At 36.2% G+C, this 9,666-nt stretch overlaps 1 long non-coding RNA gene across 1 annotated transcript; it reads right to left on the bottom strand.

Moving 5' to 3' along the window:
• Positions 1-3,852: 3,852 nt before the first annotated feature.
• si:ch211-152c2.3 lies at positions 3,853-6,895 on the bottom strand. The gene is given in 2 exon segments (NR_188798.1): positions 3,853-4,592; positions 6,770-6,895. It is a non-coding gene; the product is annotated as a si:ch211-152c2.3 (long non-coding RNA).
• Positions 6,896-9,666: the final 2,771 nt, after the last annotated feature.

Here is a 9,666-nt window from a genome sequence, read left to right as displayed (position 1 = left end):
TTATATATAATAATTAAATAAAATATCAACAATACATCAAATTATTGAATATATCACATTAATATTCAATATATTATATTATTATTCAACATTAATTATTCATACAAATCAATACAAAAATAGATCAGAATAATCTGTACATTTTAAAGATAAAACGGTAAAAAAAAACTATAATAATCAGTATATTTACAATGATTCAATTATAATCATCTGGGGGTGTGTGTCTCTCTCTCTCTCTCTCTCTCTCTCTTTCTTTCTCTCCTCCACACTGTCCGGTGATGACAGTCACGCATACGCATTTGTAGGCATTAAATAAATAGTATTTATTTATTATTTAATACTTGTCTCTTATTTAAATGCATTGTTTTTAATGACGATATAACGATATTGACACTGACATCGTTGCTATTTTTTAGATCCCGCGGTATACCATATTACCTTATTATCGCCCAAGCCTACTGCACACACACATACATTTAGCTTTGCACTGTTTTTGCATGTAAATGTGACAGGATACACGTTAATATCCACTGTTGTATTTATATCCGTTATGTTAATGTCCAAAATAAACCTGATTTAGATCCACAACCTGGGATTGAAGCGTCGTCTTTTATAATTGTACTGACATTATGTGGTACACATAATGTGATGATGGTGATGGATTACAGCGATTTTATTATCTTTATTAAAAACATCCTCTGTTTTAAAAACGTTTCAAACTTGTAAAACTCATTCTTGATCACATTTGATGATGATTGATGATCAGATCTTTTAATCCCGGTTGCTTTGCGCGACTCCTGTCTTGTTGATATGATTATGCACGTTACTGTGGAGACATGTTAATATGCGTCTGTCAATCAATTTGGTGGGTGGGGAAACCACACTCCTGCGCGCCTCAAAATGGGAGGGATTTGGATCATATTTTAACATCAGGAAATTAAAAAAAGAGACTTATTGAGTTTATATCACTCCAATATAACTGTGGAGACACTATATCTACACAGAGTCCTGTCCAAACAGCTTACAAAAGATGACTTTCATCAAGGGTGCCCATTTTCCTTTTTTTTCTCTTTTTTTTAAATCAAATTAAACCAACTTAATAATAAATACACATAGACACTGGTAAAAAAAAAATTAATAATTACAACCTTTTATTTTGGAAAAGTGTCAAGTGCTGAGCACAGATGTGCTTATATCAACCAAAAATAGTCTGAAATGCTTTAATATTATTCAAATGTGTGTTTAAGTGAGCACAGCATCACAAACACAGACATTATTTTCAGTGACAGACAATATCTTTCAAACTGTTAATTAAAGTGACGATGAAGCAGGAAGTGCTCTGTGCTGCAGCAGGAAACGTGACAGTCACACATTACATGAGCCACAATGGTGTGTGTGTGTGTGTGTGTGTGTGTGTGTGTGTGTGTGTGTGTGTGTGTGTGTGTGTGTGTGTGTGTGTGTGTGTGAGAGAAAGGGAGATAATGAGTGCAATTACGTCTATTGTTCTCTTTATCAGTGTGTGTGTGACGTCCATCAGCTCCTGCACTCAGTGTGTTAATGCGGGTAAACACACAGGTGTGAGGATGCGCTGAACACACACACACACACACACACACACGGAATGAGTGTTTAGCCGGTTTGTGGCTGATTCTGTGGTTTAAATCCCTCCTCTTCATGACTTTCTCTCCCAGAATGCAGTTCGTGTTTCATCACATTGTAACATTAACCCTCCGTCAGGCGTGAATAATTCATGAGGACGATCAATGATTAAAGCCTTAATTCAGACTCACCTGCTTTCCTCCGTTACAGAGGTTTGATATAAAATCTGAGTATTTTAACAGGGAATTCTTTGTAATGCCTCAAAACAAGTAAGTAGTTACAGTTACTCGCAAATAGTGACTGCTAGGGCTGCACAATATATCGTTACAGCATCGATATTGCTGAAATCATTTGCGATATTTGCATCGTTGCATATGCAGTGTTGAGTCTGGATTATGGTTGATCATGTGTTTTTGAGGCCGGTGAATGAGGATTTTAAAGGCATTCAGGCTTACAAAATTGTAAATATAAAGTGGAAATATTTACGTTTCTCTAGTGTAGCCTTTCACATGGAATTCAGTGTTGTTTGCCTCTTAGTAATAGCAAGAGTGAATAGTTTGTAGATCATTTCCTTTTTAGTGTTTAATGCCATTGTTGGTATAAACCAACCGAAATGCATCAAATTACTGCAGTTAAATGGATTTGAGAGCACAGATTTACATGAGTTTATGAGATATTTCATCCTTTATACGTCAGTCATATATATAATTGAATGACTCAAGGTGGTTAATGTGTTAAAAATCAACAAATTCTTTGTACTTCGATTCTCTGCTGAGACTTTAGGTGATTATTTGATGTATATGTAAAGTATGTAAACACTAACTCTACCACAAACTATACCATTGTTGGTTTCCAAAATGAATACATTTGTGCGCTGTAAAAAATAATACAAATGTTATGTTGAATCTTATGAGTAGTTTTATCTTGGTAATAAAGACTGTTTTAAGTCAATTTAAGATCATTTACGTTAGAAACGCAACTAACTTGGTTTAATAAATTAGAATTAACACAACTTGACTGTCATGAGCATATCATTAAGTGCAGATATAACACTAAATAATTAATCATGTAATATCCTTATAGTACAATAAAAAGAAAACTGGAGTGTTTTATTAGACTTTGTTTTTGCTTTAAGATGTTATGCTTAATTTGGTGTGTTATTTTGCTTTTCATTTGCAATTATTTGTCATATATAGCAACTTCTGAGTGTAAACAACCAGACAACCAAATATTTTTGCAGTGTCATTTATTAATAGCTGTAGTAAATGGTTTGTAGATTATATTATTTTAGTGTTCAAGGCATTTGTTGTTAAAAGCCAACTGAAATGCATCAAATTACTGCAGTTAAATAGATTTGAGAGTACAGATTTACATGAGTTTGAGAAATATTTCATCCTCTATAAGTCAAATACATAATGGAATGACTCAAGTTGGTTTGTGTTAAAAATCAACAAATTATTCCTATGATTCTTTGCTGAGACTTTGAGTGATTATTTGATGCATGGAATTTACAGGAATTTCCCAAATTAAATATGCACAAACAACTAAACCATTGTTGGTTTCCAAAATTAATGCATTTGTGCGCTATAAAGAAACAATACAAATTTTTCGGTTGAATCTCATGAGTACTTTTATCTTGGTAATAAAGACTGTTTTAAGTCAATTTAAGATAATTTAAGTAAGAAAAGCAACTAAATTGGTTTAATAAATTAGACTTAACGCAACTTGACTATCATGACCATATCATTTAGTGCTGTTATACCGCTGAATAATTAGTCATGTAATATCCTACACTCTCAGAAATAAAGGTTGAGCTGTCACTGGGGTGGTACCTTTTGAAAAGGTACACATTTGTACTTAAAGGGTTCATATTGGTACCTCAAAAGTATATATTAGTACCTAAAAATTTTAAGAGGAACTCTTTTGTACTTTTTAGGTACTAAAAAGTACCCTTGAGGTATTAATTTTATCCTTTTAGGTACAAATTTGTTCTTTTTTGAAGAGGTACCTCCCCAGAGACAGCTTGCATACCTTTATTTCTGAGACTTTGTTTTTGCTTAAAAATGTCATACTTAATTTAGTGGTTTTTTTGCTGTTTGTTTGCAATTATTTATCAAATATAGCAACTTCTGAGTGTAAACAACCAGATTTCCACAAGTAAAATCTCCAAATATATTTTGTTTTAGTGTCTGAGGTCCATTTAAAACCTAATAAATAATCCTGCAATCTCCCATCAAACAAGCCAGACCTCAGTCGAGTTGTACATCGTTTATTCTCATGTATACTCTTGTATTTCCAGCTTACAAACATTAAAACATACCGATTTGTACAAAATATAAACTATGCAAGAGAAAAACAATATTACAAAGTGTCCATCTCATGCCGATAAAAGACTAACAGTTTGATTCATAACTAAAGTGGGCCAAAAATAAAAATATAAGATGCACAGATGAAAATCCATCTGCAAGTCGTGACGAAGCCGAAAGAGCCCGTTTATTTAGGCCTAGTCGTGAATCCGGCGGGATCGAACACTGCGCATGCGCCAGATCGCAACGGCCATCTTCGGGCTCGGCGTGGCGGGAACTGTGTTTCTGTGGGAAGGAGCCGTTGGTTACGTCATCCGTCTGTGCGCGCCTTTACCGGAGGACAGACCGCTGCTCCGGTGTGTATCCGCGCGGCAGGTGAAGCTACAGGTGTCAGTGTGTTGGTGCAGAGGGAGAAATGGCAGATCTCTGGCTCCGATAGAGGTGGAGGAAGAAGGAGGTGCGGTGATGATGCTCCGGGCACGCGCCTCAGCAGCGGTGCAGGAGGCCGCTCGCCAGAGCCACGGGCACGAGCACGCAGAGCATGCTGATCTGCGTTTTGACTCCGGCGCCGGTCGGAGAGGCGGTGACGTTGGCCGGGCCGCCGTACGTGTCCGTCGCCATCGTGTCGTTTGCATTAACGGTCTGGTTTCCCGCCAACGCGGTGGAGTTTGTGCTCTGAGACAAAACCTGAGGAAGGAACGAAAGGCGTTATCATCTCATGATGCAAATGAAATCACGCAGAGCGACGCGATTGTTATGCAAAAATCGCCACCTGAAGGCCAACATTTGCATATTCTTATCTCTGCTGGATTCTCCCACATTTGCATGCTTTAGGGCAATTGTAATGCATTTACTGTTATACTTGAATGGGATAGTTCACCCCAACATTTAAATGTACTCATTTATTCACCCTCAAGTGGTTCCAAACCTTTTAAGAGTTCCTTTATTCTGTTGAACACAAAAGAAGATACCTTAAAGAATGCTGAAAACTGGTAACCATTGAATAGTTGGGGAAAGAAAACCCAGCATGGAAGTCAATGGTTACAGCTTTCCAGCATTCTTCAGTATATGAAGAGTTCAGATGCAAAAACCTCTAAATACTGCCTAAAATGAGTATTTTTATCAGGCTATGTGTGTAAGTTCAGTAATTTCACTTTTAGAGGAAAGAAAACGTTATTTTCTTGGTCTTCAACGTGAAATAACTCAACATAAAAGAAAGAAACTGAGAATAATTATTATTATTTATGGAAATTTCAGATGCACTTAAAGTTTTTTTCATCTGAACTCCTCATGTCTTTCTTTGTGTTTGGAGAATAAAACTCTTGATTTTGAATTTTGGGTGACGACTACCTTAACACACTTAAAGTATCAGTAAAGTACAGTTGTTTAAAATGAAAATAATTTGTGTTTTAATGCATTAAGTAACTTAACTGCATTCATATTGACACTTATTGCCTATTGAGTTCACTTAAGTGGGTTCATATACAACACTTATTTCCTTTGAATACAAAATTTGAAGAAAGCTGCAAACCGGTAACCATTGACTTCCATTGAATTTGTTTTTCCTATATGGAAGTCAATGGTTACTGGTTTTCAGCATTCTAAAAAAATATCTTCATTTGTGTTTAACATGATGAAGAATCTCACAAAAGTTTGGAGCCAGTTGAGGGAGAGTATTTGTAAATGGGTGAATTGTCCATTGAAAGCTTCTTCGTGTTACACGAAGCATTTATTGCAGCTAATACATTTATATTCACATTTTTACTGTAAGTATAGACTATTATAATGCATTAGCAGTTATATTTGATGCATTCAATGTACCTTATATCTGTGGATAGTGATTACGCATCAGATTAAAATCGCACAGTTGCGTTTTCGTGCAGTGCTAAACTGCTGCTTTCATTCGCGCGTGTAATAGGCTAGATGAAGATGTAAAGGGTAAATGATTACGAAATATAAAAATGTTAATGTTTAATTGTGAATTACCTTTTTTTAATCACAAAAAAAATCAGCTTTAATATTTCCCAGAGCCCAATTTTGCGACCTTCCCAACATTGCGTTGGTTTCATTTTGCGGTCTATTTTGTGTGTGTCGGTGAGTCTGAGGGTCTCTCCGGTGTTTCTCACGCAGGGAAAGCGACTCCAGATCGGGTTTCAGAGACACAGAGAAACTCAAGCCTCGGGACAGATACTGATACACTTTAAATCATTCATTCTCCAAAACCACAAGCACGGTGGTCGAGCTGTTAACAAATATACAAAGCGACGGATGTGAGCTTTCACTTTTTACTGTAGTGTTGGTTTACTCGTGCTTTGCCAACGTTGTTGTTTATGTAAACTGGAAATGTAGGCTATAATCACATTTACAAGTCCACAAGTAATCAAAGTAAGCGTCGCATTAGAAATTGCGGTGACACTTTAGAGTTATGGGCCATTAGTCAATGTTAGTTAATGCATTTATTAACTAGAAATAATCTTGTAAAGCGTTTATTTATTATAGTTTAACATTTACTAATGCATGATTAGCTTAAAATCCAAAGTTGTGCTTGTTAACATTAGTTAATGCGTTGTTAGTTAACATGAAGTAACTTTATTTAATTTAACATTAACTAATAAACGTATTACTAATTGTTTGAAAATACAAATGTTCCCAAAATTAGAAAAAAAATAGCTATTACTTCATGTTGAGTTTATTCAAAATGCGCTTTGATTCCATCTAAACTCTATAATTTATTGTCCTCTTTTAATTCTCATAATCTGAACCGCTTGTATTCAAGTTTATACAGTATTTACATTATAAACGGGCGTTTTCAAGTACTTAAAGAGTGTGTTTACTACGTGAAATAGTCAACATTGAGGTCATACCTGAGTGATTAGGCAGAATGCGCAGAAAATAACTCCAGCGGGGGTAAGCTGAGCCATCCTGATGATGATGAAGGTGATGATGATGATGATGATGATGTGAGAGACGCAGGTGACCTCTACCAAAGCGAGACGCCCGCTGATGCTCCAGCATTTATACTGGGGCTGATCACGTGACAACACGCCCCCCTCACCTCCACCCAAACCCCTCTCCACTTTATGCTGCTCTTTTATTTTTATGTAGGCTAATAAGTGTTACTAGAGATGATACGTTTTGGGTAAATATCAGTCAGAGAGGTGATTAATGATAAATAGTGAGCCTATGTGAGTTTGATAATAATAATGAACACCACAGAAGATGAAGAGCGCGATAAATAGACGAGTAGTTTACTTAAAACTCTATTATATCTTTGGTTTGCGCGCGACATCTTGCGGCCGCGCATGGAGTTGCATCACATGCACGCCAACGCAACCGCAGACTATTATTGTATTTCACTTATAATCTAGTGTTTCTAAAGGCACAACTTGCATTGGATGTAGATGTAAACTATTTGTTTATGAAACGTCTAAAGAGGATTTTCAGCAATCAGATAGGTCTCTAGGCTGTGTAGAGACAAAACTAAATGTAAGTTCATATTAAAATAAAATCTTTCTGATCAGTATTTTTATTTTATTAATTTAATTTATAGGTTACAGTCCCCAGATGGTAATAACACGGTTTTCTGAGTGTGCCACTGTGGTAGGAAGGCCTATAAATGTAAAGCAAATGAAATATTTTTCCTCAGAACTGTCTCCCTTTTGAGCCCCCGTCACCCCCACACTCTCCTCCTAACCTATACTCCCCATAATCACTGCACTATTCAATATTTGCACATTTAAAAATGTACATAATCATTGCACTAATTCAACTTGAATAATCCACTGCACATATACATGCGTAATTGTTTATCTGCATACCCTGATTATTAATAGCAACCTGCACTTATAAGCATCTATTGTAAATCTCATAGTTAATGCAACCTGTTTATAATGTTTATAGTGCATGCATCTGTAAATATCACCATCATTGCACTTTATAACTAACACTTATATCCTGTACTTGCTGCTATTGCACTCCTGCTTAGACCTAAATTGCATGGACAACTGTAATGACAATAACGTTGAATCTAATCTAATTTATTTATAATGTATAGTCTACTCTTTTTGAAGCATGGCTACTGTAGTAAAGTATTTGTTGAGGTAATTCTGTTACACAACAACTATAGAAATATAAACAGATGACTTGCTGTAGTTTTCAACAACTGTAGGGACATCCTGTTGTACAATCCACCACCAGTTTACTGTAGTAAAGTATACTACAGTATTTATTACAGGTTATCAGGTCACCAAGCTGGATGTAAGCTGGATTATTTACTAACAGAGAGTTGAAAATACCATAATATACACACACAGTATAATACACTTCAGAATGGTTCAACTATAAATGGAAATAAATTCTTGTGGGGTTTGAGGAGCATCTTCAGCGCATTTATTATCTTTATATGAGGATTGGACCCATATGTAGGGGTATGCTTTGAAATGCAATGCAGGGAATTGCATGATAATTCTATTATTAGTTCAGCTGCTGAACTCTCAGACACACAAGTGAAGCTTCATCTCCCTCTAGTGGAGGAAAGAAGCACTTCAGATGGCGCAACAGTGAAAATAAATCCGCTGATCAACAGGAACACATATTTACTAATTATTAAGTGCAACAGCTAGTTTTTACATGCACAAATTATTAACTGATTTATTACAGCTCCAGTGCAGCATTTAAGTGATGTTACTTTTAAAATATTGCATTGCAGTCTTGCATTACTAATAGTGAATGTGTTACTTTTGTGTTATTTTTCATCTGTGGTGGGCTTGTTTGTAATAATATGAGACAAACTTTGAGTTTTGACCAGTTTTATAGTGAAATCTGTAGTCAATAAGGTTCAGGCTGAAGGAAAGTAAATATCTTTGACCTCCAAAAACATTTCAGATTCATGTTTTATTATTAAATTAGGGCACGTTGATAAAACTGAATTATTTTGTGCGAATAAGATGAGTAAATACAGTCTCATGTTTACTCATTCTACACTAAAGCACATGTGCACTTACTCTTACTGTTGATTCTCTCAACACGGGGGACAGGAGAGACGGACAAACCTTTTAAAATATCTGCTACTCTTTAAAACAGTTTGGTGTTTCTTGAAAAGAAGTAATTTTGTTGCATGGAAAAAGTCTGACTTTGTAGAAAAGTACTTTTTTTAAGTAAAAAGTAACCAACATTTTCTTGTAAATTAAAAAGTAATGCGCTACTTTACTAGTTACTTAAAGTAATCTGATTACATAACTCGCAAAACTTGTAATGCATTACCCCAAAACACTACTACTGTGCTCCACTAGTTGATGAGCTCAGAAAGAGAGAGAACATGGAGCTTTGAGAAAAGAGAGAGAGAGAGAATATGGGGCTCTGAGAAAAGAGAGAGAGCGAGGGATAGAGAGAGAGAACACGGAGCTCTGAGGACGCGGAGGCCGCTTGTTTCTGCCAGCGGGGATCAGATGACACCCACAGGGCACGAAATGTGAACCGGGCCCCAGAACCACGGCTCTCGGCTTACACGAGCGCGCTTATTCTTCGAAACACTGAGCAGAGAGGCTGACTGTGTGTGTGTTTGTGTGTGTGTGTGTGTAAGAGAGAGAGAGGGAGACAGTGTGTAGTGAAGGACAGAGAGTTCACTTACTGCTCACATTATACTAACAAATCCCACCACGCCATTAGCATGTCTGTGCACATGGTGACATGACATCATATGCACTGTAATCTAAAGTCGCCACGGACCTGTTGCTCTTTTAAAAACCTTTATTAAAGCACA

This window comes from Danio rerio, chromosome 4 (assembly GCF_049306965.1).
Source record: "Danio rerio strain Tuebingen ecotype United States chromosome 4, GRCz12tu, whole genome shotgun sequence".
Lineage (NCBI taxonomy): Eukaryota > Metazoa > Chordata > Actinopteri > Cypriniformes > Danionidae > Danio > Danio rerio.
The sequence above is the reverse complement of the archived record's forward strand: the minus strand, read 5'-3'. Positions and strand labels throughout refer to the sequence as shown.